Source organism: Canis lupus, chromosome 16 (genome assembly GCF_011100685.1).
Source record: "Canis lupus familiaris isolate Mischka breed German Shepherd chromosome 16, alternate assembly UU_Cfam_GSD_1.0, whole genome shotgun sequence".
NCBI lineage: Eukaryota > Metazoa > Chordata > Mammalia > Carnivora > Canidae > Canis > Canis lupus.
Genome location: NC_049237.1, coordinates 4,467,034 through 4,479,163, shown reverse-complemented (window position 1 = coordinate 4,479,163; position 12,130 = coordinate 4,467,034). Strand labels below are relative to the sequence as shown.

Here is a 12,130-nt window from a genome sequence, read left to right as displayed (position 1 = left end):
CTGATTTAATTGCTACAGCTTTGTAATATAACTTGAAGCCTGGAATTATGATATTTTCAAGATTGCTTTGGTTTCTTGAGGTCTTTTGTGGTTCCATACAAATTGTAGGATTGTTTATTCTAGTTCTGTGAGAAATATTGTTGATATTTTGACAGGGATTGCATTACATCTGTACATTAGTTTGAGTCCCACGGATATTTTACCAATATTTGTTCTTCCAGTCGATGAGCATGGAGTATCTTTCCATTGTTTGTCTTATCTTCAATTTCTTTCATCAGTGTTTTATAGTTTTCAGAGTACGGGTCTTTCACCTCTTTGTTAAATTTATTCCTAGGTATTTTATTCTTTTGGCACAATTGTAAATAGGATTGTTTTCTTAATTTCTTTCTGCTGCTTCCTTATTAGTATATAGAAATGCAACCAATTTCTGTACAATAATTTTTATATCCTGCAAATTTACTGAATTCAATGATTAGTTCTAGTCATTTTTTGGTTAAGTTTTTAGGATTTTCTATATAAAACATTGTGTCATCTGCAAATAGTGAAAGTTTTACTTCTTCCTTACCAGTTCAGATGGATTTTATTTCTTGTCTACTTGTTGTGGATGGGTTACCTAGTACTGGGTTGAATATGAGTGATGAGAGTGGACATCCTTATTTTATTCCTGACCTTAGGGGGAAAGCTCTCAGTTTTTCACCACTGAATATTTTAGTTGTGGGTTTTTTGCATATGGCCTTTAGCATATGGAGATATTTCCCTATAAACCTACGTTATTGAAAGCTTTTATCATGAATGAATGCTGTATTTTTCAAATGCTTTTTCAGCATCTACCAAAGTGATCACATACTTCTTATACTTCTTTTTTTTTTTTTTTTTTTTAAATCTTTATTTATTTATGATAGTCACACAGAGAGAGAGAGAGGCAGAGACACAGGCAGAGGGAGAAGCAGGCTCCATGCACCGGGAGCCCGACGTGGGATTCGATCCCGGGTCTCCAGGATCACGCCCTGGGCCAAAGGCAGGCGCCAAACCGCTGCGCCACCCAGGGATCCCACTTCTTATACTTCTTGATGTGATGTGTCATATTGATTTGTGAATCGAACCACCTTTGTATCCTGGGAATAAATCCCACTTGATTATGGCCAATGACTTTTAAAAATGTATTGTTGGATTCATTTTGCTAATATTTTGTGGAAGATTTTTCCATCTATGTTTATCAGAGATATTGGTCAATAGTTTCTTTTCTTTCTTTTTCTTTTCTTTCTTTCTTTTTTTTTTTTTTTTTGTAGTGTCGTTTTCTGGCTTTGGTATCAGGGTAATGCTGGCCTCATAGAATGAATTTGGAAGTTCTTCTTCCTCTTCTAAATTTTAGAATAGTTTGAGAAATTAATTATTAATTATTCTTCAAATGCTTGGTATAATTTATCTGTAAAGCCATCTGGTCCTGGGTTTTTGTTTGTTGGGAGTTTTTTGATTACTGATTCAATTTCATTGCTAGTAATTGGTCTGTTCAAGTTACTATTTCTTCCTGCTTCAATTTGGAAAATTACATGTTTCTAGGAATTTATCCATGTCTTCTAGCTTGTCCAATTTGTTGGCATATAATTTTTCATACTGTTTTTTTTTTACAATTATTTCTCTCTCTTTTTATGAGTCTGGCTAGAGGTTTATCAATTTTGTTGATCTTTTCAAAGAGCCAACTCCCAGTTTCATGGATTTGTTCTATTGCTTTTTAGTTTCTATATGATTTATTTATGCTCTAATCTTTATTATTCCCTTCCTTCTGCTGATTTTAGGGTTTGTTTTTTTGTTTTGTTTTGTTTTGGTCCTTTACTAGCCCCTTTAGGTATAAAGTTAGGTTGTTGAGATTTTTCTTGTTTCCTCAGGTAAGCCTTTATTGCTATAAATTTCCCCCATAGACCTGCTGCATTTCAAAGATTTTGGATGGTTGTGCTTTCATTTTTTTTTTCTATGTAACTTTGATTTATTTTGATTTCTTGGTTGACTCATTCATTGTTTAGTAACCTGTCATTTAATCTCCATGTATTTGTTTTCATTCCATATTTTTTCTTGTGGCTGACTTCTATTTTCATAGTGTTGTGGTCAGAGATGAGGCATGGTATGGCTGATATTTTTACTTGTTGAGACTTGTTTTGTGGCCTAGTATGTGGTCTGTTCTAGAGAATGTTTCCATGTGACTTGAAAAGAATGTGTATTTTTCTGTTTTAGGAAGGAATGTTCTGCATATGTTTAAGTCCATTTGATCCAGTGTGTCATTCAATCATTGGCTCCTTGTTGATTATCTGTTTAGATGATCTATCCATTGATGTAAGTGGGATGTAAAAGTCCTGTATAATTATTGTATTATTATTGATTACTTTTTTATGTTTGTTATTAACTTTTATATATTTGGATACTCCCGTGTTGGGTGCCTAAATATTTCAATTGTTATATCTTCTTTTTAGATTGTCCCCTTTTTATTTTGTGGTGTCCTTCTTTGCCTTTTGTTACAATCTTTGTTTTAAAGTCTGTTTTGCCCAATATAAGTGTTGCTACGCCAACTTTCTTCTGACCCATTTGCTTGATAGATGTTTCTTCATGCAGTCACTTTCAATCTTTAGGTCTGAAATGAGTCTCTTGAAGGCAGCATATATATGGGTCTTGTTTTTTTTTAATATATATATACTCCGACACTTAATGTCTTTTGATTGGAGCATTTAATCCATTTCTACAAAGTATTAATACAAAGTAATTATTGCTAGACATATTTATTGCCATTTTGTTACTTGTTACTTGTTTTGTTAGTTTTTCTCTGATCCTTTCTTTTGCTTTCTTACATGGTTTGGCTTTTTTAAGTTGATATACTCAGATTTGTTTTTCTTTATTCTTTGCATATATATTACTGGCTTTTGATTTGAGATTACTATTAGGTTTATTAGGTTTGTATATAACATCTTCTGCATATAGCAGTCTATATTAAATGATGGTTGCTTAAGTTTGAACCCATTGTTTACTCCTCTCCTGCCCACATTTTATGTATATGGTGTCATGATTTACATCCTTTTATTTTTTGGATCCCTTGACTGATTTTTACAGATATATTCCCTGCTCTTGTGCTTCCAACTTTTTTATATTCTTACTTATTATCGTTCTTTTCCATTGAGTCCCCTTTAACATTTCTTACAGGGCTGGGGGATCCCTGGGTTGCTCAGTGGTTTGGCACCTGCCTTTGGCCCAGGGCGCGATCCTGGAGTCCTGGGATCGAGTCCCAAGTCAGGCTCCTGGCATGGAGCCTGCTTCTCTCTCCTCCTGTGTCTCTGCCTCTCTCTCTCTCTATGTCTATCATAAATAATAAATAAATATTAAAAAAAACATTTCTTACAGGGCTGGTTTATACAGAAATGTTGATATTTGAAGCACAGGGGATTTATCTCTCTCTTTTCATTCCTTCTCCAGTCAAACCAGTTGGAAGCAGAAACATGAGAAAGCATATTTGTACATAGCCTGTTAAGGAAATATGATTTAAAGCAAAATCTCTTCTCAATTCAGAAAACCTCTCTATAAGGGTAGAAAAGAAAGAAATTTTACCATTGAGTGGCATTTAACCAGAATGGATTAATGGCATTGCCCTATGAGATTGTTTTTCCATTCAGTCTCCTTTGACATCCTGGTGGTCGGTGGATACCTTATTTCTGCTGAGCAGAGATAGCATTTCAGACTTCCCACTCATCCACAGCCTACTTCACCTGGTTGGTAGGAGGACTGAAATCTCATTCTTCTTGTAGTCTCTATTGACAACATGGTGACAGAGTATGGTTAGAGACCATTGGATGGTGGTGGGATTTCAAGCTTTGCATTTGAATCCTCCGATGCTAGCTAAGAGCAATACATATGCCTTATTACTGCAGAATGGGATGGAAGTCCAGGATCCCTGCATGGCCCTCACTGACACTATGGTGGTGGCGGGTTATTACCACTGAGCAAGGTTGAAACTCCAGCTCTTCACATAGTGTTCTTGGATATCACATCACTGCAGTTGAGGGAGTGGGGGTAGGGCACCTCATTAAAGCCAGGTATGGCTATATACCTAGTCTTCCTTCTTGGCCTTTGATGACAGGGTTGGTGGTGGGACTCTAGCTTTTTCCATGGTTGCTGGGCTAGAATTCTTATTGTTAAAGTTTTTTTGTGTTTAGTTCTGCCTGCCTTACCATGTTGTCCTTCTGTCCCTGTACTTTTTCTAGAAACAGAAGGCTTTCTTGGCCTCTTTCTGCACCACTGGTGGTTCTGCATTTCTGACTTCTATAGTACCAGTCTGGGTTATAATGAAGCAAAAAGAAAACTCAGTACCCTCACCAAAGCATTGTTCTTCAGGCTCACATACCTAGCCAGTCTGCCTTTTTCTTACTACTTTTTAGAGCCACTGTATGTTTGTTTTATGTATATTGTCTAAGGTTTTTAGCTGAATTTAGCAGAACCAGGGAAAAGTGTGTCTATCTCATTATTGGTCTAGATATTGCTGCAAATATTAAAAACATGCTTTTATATACTGCCCCACACCTAAACCCCAAATATCTTCTTTATCTTGGGGATATTTTCAGAAGTCTAGGTTGACAATTGGGTCTGTCATTTCCTTATAAGTACTGTGCGGAATGTCTTTGAAGAATAAGGTGCTCTATAATTTGTAGACAGCAGTGGCTAAAAAAATAGGAACTAGAATTGAATGAAAGAAATTTCAGATGAAAACTTTCTCTTAGTCTTGATTATAATTAAGAAGTCAAGATATCTGATATCTAGGGTAACAGAGGTTGAATGATACCCTCCACAAGAAAAAAAAAAAAAGGTCTTTAAAATCTGGGGAGCAGTTATAATTTAAGACAATGTACACAAATTCTGGAAAGTAATGTGCTATGTGGTCCTTATATGCCAGGCTGGTGAATGTTTTCTTGACAATGAAGATAAAGACTATAGTGTTGTGGAAGTTAAGGGATTATAAAGCAGAACTATGAAATACACTGATAACAAGGATCCTGAAAATATCTCCAATTAATAGCAAATGGAAAAAAATGTGGATCAAGTGTTTGTCATGTTTGAAATATATACTGAGCAGCAAATATTATTTGAGAATTATCTTCTTCTGGTGTGGGGGTCAGATGTTGATGTTGAAATTTTCCACAGAATAGGTCATTCAGAGAGAAGTTAAAATATCTTTAAGTTTCTTTGATTTAAAAAGAAAAAAAGGAATAAAAGGAAAATTTGTTTAGGTTACATGGAAATCCTCTCCCTAAAACAGTGGTGCTGTTCCACAGAGCAAAGAGAAGAATAAATTGAGATATTTAGCAGAACAGAGAGGAAAGACTGGGAGAGGAAAATGTATCACAAAGGAATTTGAAGAGTAAGAGCCACTATGTAGTAATTGTGGGTGAAGGATAGAGCCTCCACTCTGTCTCAAATCCACTATTAGTGATTCAACCTAAATATACTGTTTTACTTTTGGAGTATTGACATGTGTGTAATCTATGTATGTTGGATTTGAAAAGATGTGCTCCTCCTAGGTTAGAATAAAGAACCAAAATATTTCTGAAGATGTAGTCAATAAACATGCTTTAAAGAGAATTGATTGGTTCTCTTTTATACCCATTTTTAAGAAGTTATTTCTCTTTGCAATGAGGAGTTCCTTTTGAATATTTCTAATAGTATTACATGTTCACTTGGGATCGTAAATACTTTTGCAAAAATATCGATGTTAAGCTGAATATTAAGATATTTTGGATTCTTTTCCATTTTGTCTTCTCCTCTTAAGATGTTTTTCTTTTTATTCACTTTCACTCAGTATCAGACTCCATGTCATTTATCATGCTACATTTACTGTGAACTGAATCCTACCAGCCTGTTCTTGATGACTCCTTCTACCTTCAAGACAGTGCAATAAATCACAAAGAAAGCACTCTTATTAAATATATATTTTCTAGGGAATTTTGGAAAACCATAAATTAAATTTTTTTAAGTTTTAAGGTTATGGGCACAGGAGTTCCATTCCCAGATAAAATGGATTTAGCACACTGCACCCTGTCTCTCCCACTGAATGTAGTATAGAGCCTTGACATAATGCAAGGAATAGCCATTTGAAGATGCAGTACCACCAGACTGGCTGTGAGTTTAGCAATGCTTTTCCTTCAGTATATCCTGCACTGGATTCAAGCCCACCCAAAATCAGGAAGTTACATTGGCAAGATAGAAAGAATTCCAGGAGAAACCATCTAGATCTGGCTTAAGAAAAGCAGTTTCCAAAAGCCAAGAGAGAGTGGGGAGATTTCCCCATATTTTACAGCTTTCAGCCAAAGAGAAATGATATCCATAAAAACTTTAAATATCAAAATAAAGAAGCAATTCAAATTGTAGGTTGCTAGGTATGTTACTTTCTATTTCTGCTATAATCAAATTGTGACAAACTTTGTGGCTTTAAACCCAATTCATTATTTCAGTTTCTATAGGTCAGAAGTCTGGGACAACTGGCTTGATTCTCTGTTCAGAGTCTCACCGGGCTGTGTTCAAGCTGTCACCTCTTGTGGCTCTAATCTGGAGTTAGGTTCTTCTTCTCCAAGATCAGTGGTTATTGACAGAACTCATTTCTTCTTGTGCTTTTCATGTGGACTCCTACATCTCCAAGTCAACAGCATGTTGAGGTCTTTTGTGCTCTAATTCTCTCTGCCTTCTCATTCAGAGAAACACTTCTGTTTCTCAAGACCCAAATAATTACACTGGGCTCACCTGGATAATCTTTTTAAGAATTTATCACTAACCTTAATCACATCTGAAAAGTCCCTTTTCCATGTAATATAACATAAACATAGGAGTAACCAGAGAGCCACGATTATGAAGGCTAAGAGTCTGCTTACCACACTGAGTAAATAGGATTGATGATTCTTCTTTTGAGTTAATAAGAATATATTTAAGAGTTGAAAGCAAACTATAGATAAAGTTTTGTGCCTCCATTTATAGCTACTATCTTTCTCTTATTACTCATTGGAAATTAGCAACAGCTGAACTGTCTCAGGATATTCACCTGGTATTGATCAGGACTCTTCCATTACTTAATTGTAGTCATGAAAGCATATAAAGGCTATCAATTCAGGCTTTTGTGTGTATGTGGGAAGTAGCAGAAGTGTAAATAAAAAAAAGTGCTACTGAATATAAACAGATATTTAACATAGCAATAATTCAGGTGCTAGATTATTTTAGAGTTAAATAATTGTGTGATTTAACAAAGACACCAGAAACCAGACTGTATCTTTCTTCCCTTCAGTGATCATAATATGATAATTTTGTATGACAATTATTTTATATATTTGTGTGTAGGTGGGTTATTGGGCTCTTTTTCTCACTAGAAAATAAACTTCTTGAGGAAAGAGACCATATCCATCCTTCTCATCCTTCAATCTATAGTTCTTAGTATAATAGCAGGCATACAGTTGGCATTAAATATAATTTTTAAGATATATATTTTTAGATTTGTTGAATGAATAAGTGAAACTCTTACTTTCTCTTTAATTCTGACAAATAGAAACTGAGAATTCTGTAATTAGAAGTTTCTATTCTGTGATTTTAAAGGCTGAGATGCTTATAATCAATGTAGATAATTTATTTTGCTGTTTATTTTGAGGCCTGTTTTTACAGAAGAGATTTATGATGCTCAGATCTTGGTGCTAGTTTGTAAGTTTCAGATTCTTCAAAATAATCTTGCATTTATCCCTCTTAGTGATTTCTTTATGCCACATAATGTATTGTAACTAAAAATAGGGTAAATGTATATAGATATGTAGATAATTGAGGGGACAAATGGATTCAAATATTAAGTGTTAAAGCAAAGGTACTGATGAAGAAAAATCAGTTAAAGCAGTCATGAAAGGCTTCTGGGAGGAAGTAGTATCTGAACTATGTTTAAAGAAATAAAGAGAGGAAACGAACTCTTTAAAAGGAAATGTTTTCTGTATGAAAACATGGAGGTATAACACATTCTTGTAATATCATCTACTTAAATATGACTCATTAGGTTTTAGGCAAGAGATACATAAGTGACACAATTTTAGGATGGTTTAGATTTTATTTTAAATTAATAGATGTAAAAAAAAAATCCTGTTTTTCCCTTCTCCAATGTAATTCTCTTCTTACCCTCTCCAGATATTTCTATTCCTGTGTCTGTTTTTATGTGTATTCATATTTACTGTGTACATGTACATAGAATATATAAAATGTTTGCATATTTTTTAAAACACTGTTTTGCACATTTTAAAATCATACATCCATCTATATTTCTGATTTCCTTTCAGGATTCATGAGATCTATTGATCTTCATAAATGTATTTCTCTATTTTCTTTTAGCGCTATAGACTATACCATTAAATGAATATACTATAATTTATTCTAGTATCAATGAAATTTTACAGTTTCTATTTTTATTCTTTTAAAACAATGCTTCTCTGCACGTTTTCTTGTGCATATGAATAGGAATTTCTTTAGAAAATAGGACTAGGAATGGAAAGGAATGACTGAACCAGGATATGAACGTGTGCAAATTTCCTAGACATTAATGATTTGTGTCCCAAATATGTTGTTACAATTTCCATGCCTATTTACAGTTGCCATTTTCTTCATATTTTGCCAAGAACTCTATTTTCAGTTTAAACATTTTAAGAATCAGTTATGAAACAATATATCATTGGTCTTTAAATTGTACTCTTCAAGAACTTTTCTGGTTATTAACCAGGGCCCAGTAATTTGAGTAGGGTTTTTTTTTTTTTTACCTTTTATCAAGGTAAAATGTGGTTAACAATAAGAAGGTAGAAAGGGGTTTGCAAAGTGGCTTTTGACCTTTGGGTTGTGGGGAAGTTAAGAAAGGAACTAGGAAACTTAAGGGAGAGAGAACAGCAAAAGAAGATTCAGACCACAGAGAGGAAGATATGGTTGCCACAGGAACAGACTTCCCAGGGCTCTGGTGACAACAAAACTCACTACTGCTATGCCACAAGAGCAAGAGATGCTGCAAATGTTATGAGGATAAAACCACTGGCAGATTTTCAGCTGTTGAGCTGTGAGAGCCAGGAGTATCTGTCAGTGGATAACAGAGAAACTAATTGAGTGGACTTTCACACTAAATTGCAAAAATCAGCCTGCCACTATGGTAACCCTGCTGGGACCTTGGCATACCTATCCACTCAAAGTCACATGGAAAAATGGAATACTTAAAAAAAAAAGTCTGCTCTCTATCTTCTAGTTTGGCAGTGTCCTTCTTAGAGTTCTCTATTTGTAGAGACAATATTGATCCAGCTGGAAAAAGGGTAATGTAGTCCATAGCCCAGTTACAGCATCACAAAGCACGACACACATGGGTGGGTTTAAAGCTGAAAGGAAATGAATCATAACTGGCACAATGCACCCTTTTGACTACTCAGCATCACCACATTCCATCATATAAGAATATGGACTTTTCTACAACAGCAAAACAGCTTATTTCACCTTACAAGGTACATCTCTTTTGTTATAGAAGTAATGATCCCAGCCTTTCCCCAAAATGAGGAGACACACAGTTTCAAAATTTTTGTTCATGGCTGCCTCAAATTTAGTTACAGACTCATCAAATATTTCTTACCTGAAGACTAAATTGTCAAATTAGCAATAACAAACTTGTGTAAAATAATAAATGTGTCCTTTGCCATAAAATGAAAACTCAACTGATCAGGGTTCTCTACTTGATGGGTAACCCAAACATAATTCCTGAAGAGTCAAAACCCTCAGTGGTCCTGCCTGTTCTGACTGCTATAGTTTTCTGTGATAATTTACTTATTGGAAGGAATTTCTAAGAGCTACCCAGAAGTTCCTCTGGATTCCAGTGTTAGTGTCCTCAGTGTTAGTAGTAACCCAATGTCTTTTATTTTTCAGTTGGTTCACTGGGAAAAGGAGCCCAGGATATCCAAGCAGTAGTGTTGAATGGAACTACCCTTGTGTTCTTTGGTGAAAGCATTCTCCCCTTGGTAATTGTAAGATCTCTAACCCAGCAGAGTTTAAAGTTGCTAGGACTGGAAGTAAAAGTCTATGAATGAATTATTAAGTAAAATAGTGAAAAATCCCTTCCAGTTCCATCTCTTGATTCTTGAACTCTTGTATTTTCACTAGAGGGAAGATAACACCTTAACATTGTTTCTGATAGGAAGCATATAGTTGATCTTAGAGGATATCGGTCTTATCCCATTTTTATAGGTACTTTAACTGGTATCACGAGTCTATCTTTATTAAGTCATTTAATCTTCCAATTAGGACTGCGGTTTTCTATGTGATAGATTATGTGGTAGGGCCATTTAATTACATAGAAAAGGGCCCATAGCTATACTTTCTTGGAACTGAAATGATTTCCCTTATCAGAATAAATGGTGTCAATACTGTGGTATCATCACTAGATATATTCTGGAATATGAATTTACCCTTTCCATCTGTAGTGTCCTGTCAATACCACCATCCATGGACTTATGGCGTGTTTTACATGCTATCATGTTATCATTGATGTCAATGACCATGTAATTAACTGCCACTATGACCACTTTTCTCATGAACTCATTAAACAGTTTCTGGAAAGCACTGGTACAACGTAAGAGGCTGATTGTCATGCAAAAAGCATTTCATGTTGTCCACTGCAGGAGATGTTCTAGGTAACTATTAAAATAGGATATGGGGGCACCTGGGTGGCTCAGTCAGTTAAGCATCTGCCTTTGGCTCAGGTCATGATCCCAGGAGTCCTGGGATCAAGCCCTGGATTGGGTTTCCTGCTCAGCAGGAAGCCTACTTTTCCCTTCCCCTCTCTGCTGCCTCCTGCTCCCTCTGCTTGTGTTCTCTCTCTGTGTCAAATAAATAAAATCTTTTTTCATCATAAAATAGGGTATGAATAAGTTCACTAGCTACTTATTCTCAGCAGGTCATCCACAGATTTTTTTTTCCCTAAATTTCCTTGTTACCAATTTTCTATCCTGATCCTTCCAATCCATTACCATCCACCAAAAAAAAAAATAGCCACCATACATGAATAAATTAAAATTTATATTTTTGGCCATCATTATTCTAGGAAAAGTGATTATAAGGTACACCATTTCAAGTTCTGCCTACTGAGAGGATTCTCCTTCAGTTTAGGCCTTCTGGGCAACCAGTTGAGTGAAGTAATGCCTGAACTGTCTACTTTCAAATGCCACCAGTATATCTTGCAGAACCAAGAATTTAGAAAATTGGAGGAAGGGGTGTCTCCATGTTGACATTCACATCTCTGAGAAGAAAATCATGAACGCATTTACTGTTGGAGTGATGAAGAATTTGACTTCATGACTTCTAAGCCATGAGAGCTGAAGACACTGGCTAGAGGGATGCCAGTGACTCAACTGCAACAAGTGGTGCCAGTATTGCACCTCCTTTTTTTTTTTTTAAGTTTTCTTTGTTTACATAATCTCTACACCCAACATGGGGCTTGAACTCATGACCCTGAGATGAAGATCTTCATGCTCTTCCAATCAAGCCATAGGCACCCCAAATATCACACCTCTCAGTAGGATTGCTGCAAAATATAAAAACGAGACACAAGAAAAAAGACTCCTTCCTCTTCTATCTTCATGAAGTCCCCCCAGTAGCTGCTACTGGTAGAGCCAAACATTGAGCCATCTTCCAAAGGAGAAATGCAGTCTGCAGGTTCATGTTTCAGTATCTTTATGCAAAGGCAAAGAAGTTCAGTCTGCAGCTGAAAAGCAATAAATTAATAACTGGTACATCTGGACTATTATTTAAAATAGCCTCATTATATTTTTATTGGATTTTCAAGTTACTTCTGTTTATTAACTTTTCCCATTACCTATTTTTAATAAATTTTATTTCTCTGAAAACATGAATATTAGTCCTTTATCTGTTAAATGAGTTGTGAATATTTTCTCCCAGTCTGTGTCTTGTTTCCTTAAGTTTGTAGGTATTTTTAGTTATTTCCTTCTCTCTTTCAAATTACAGTTATTCATTCTTCATCTGTAATAAAGTTGGCAAATATCTTTACCTCTCTTGTATTGTGTTCAGTTATTTATATATTTGATTCATAGACATTTGATATTTA

At 35.2% G+C, this 12,130-nt stretch overlaps 1 long non-coding RNA gene across 2 annotated transcripts in view; it reads left to right on the top strand.

Annotated features, from left to right (window-relative positions):
• LOC111090212 overlaps positions 1 to 11,912 on the top strand; it is a 55,503-nt gene extending 43,591 nt beyond the window's left edge. For both annotated transcript variants that reach the window (XR_005371199.1, XR_005371198.1), the window contains exon 6: positions 11,111 to 11,912. This is a non-coding gene — a long non-coding RNA (uncharacterized LOC111090212). The remainder of the gene's footprint in view (positions 1 to 11,110) is intronic.
• The last annotated feature ends 218 nt before the right edge of the window (positions 11,913 to 12,130 follow it).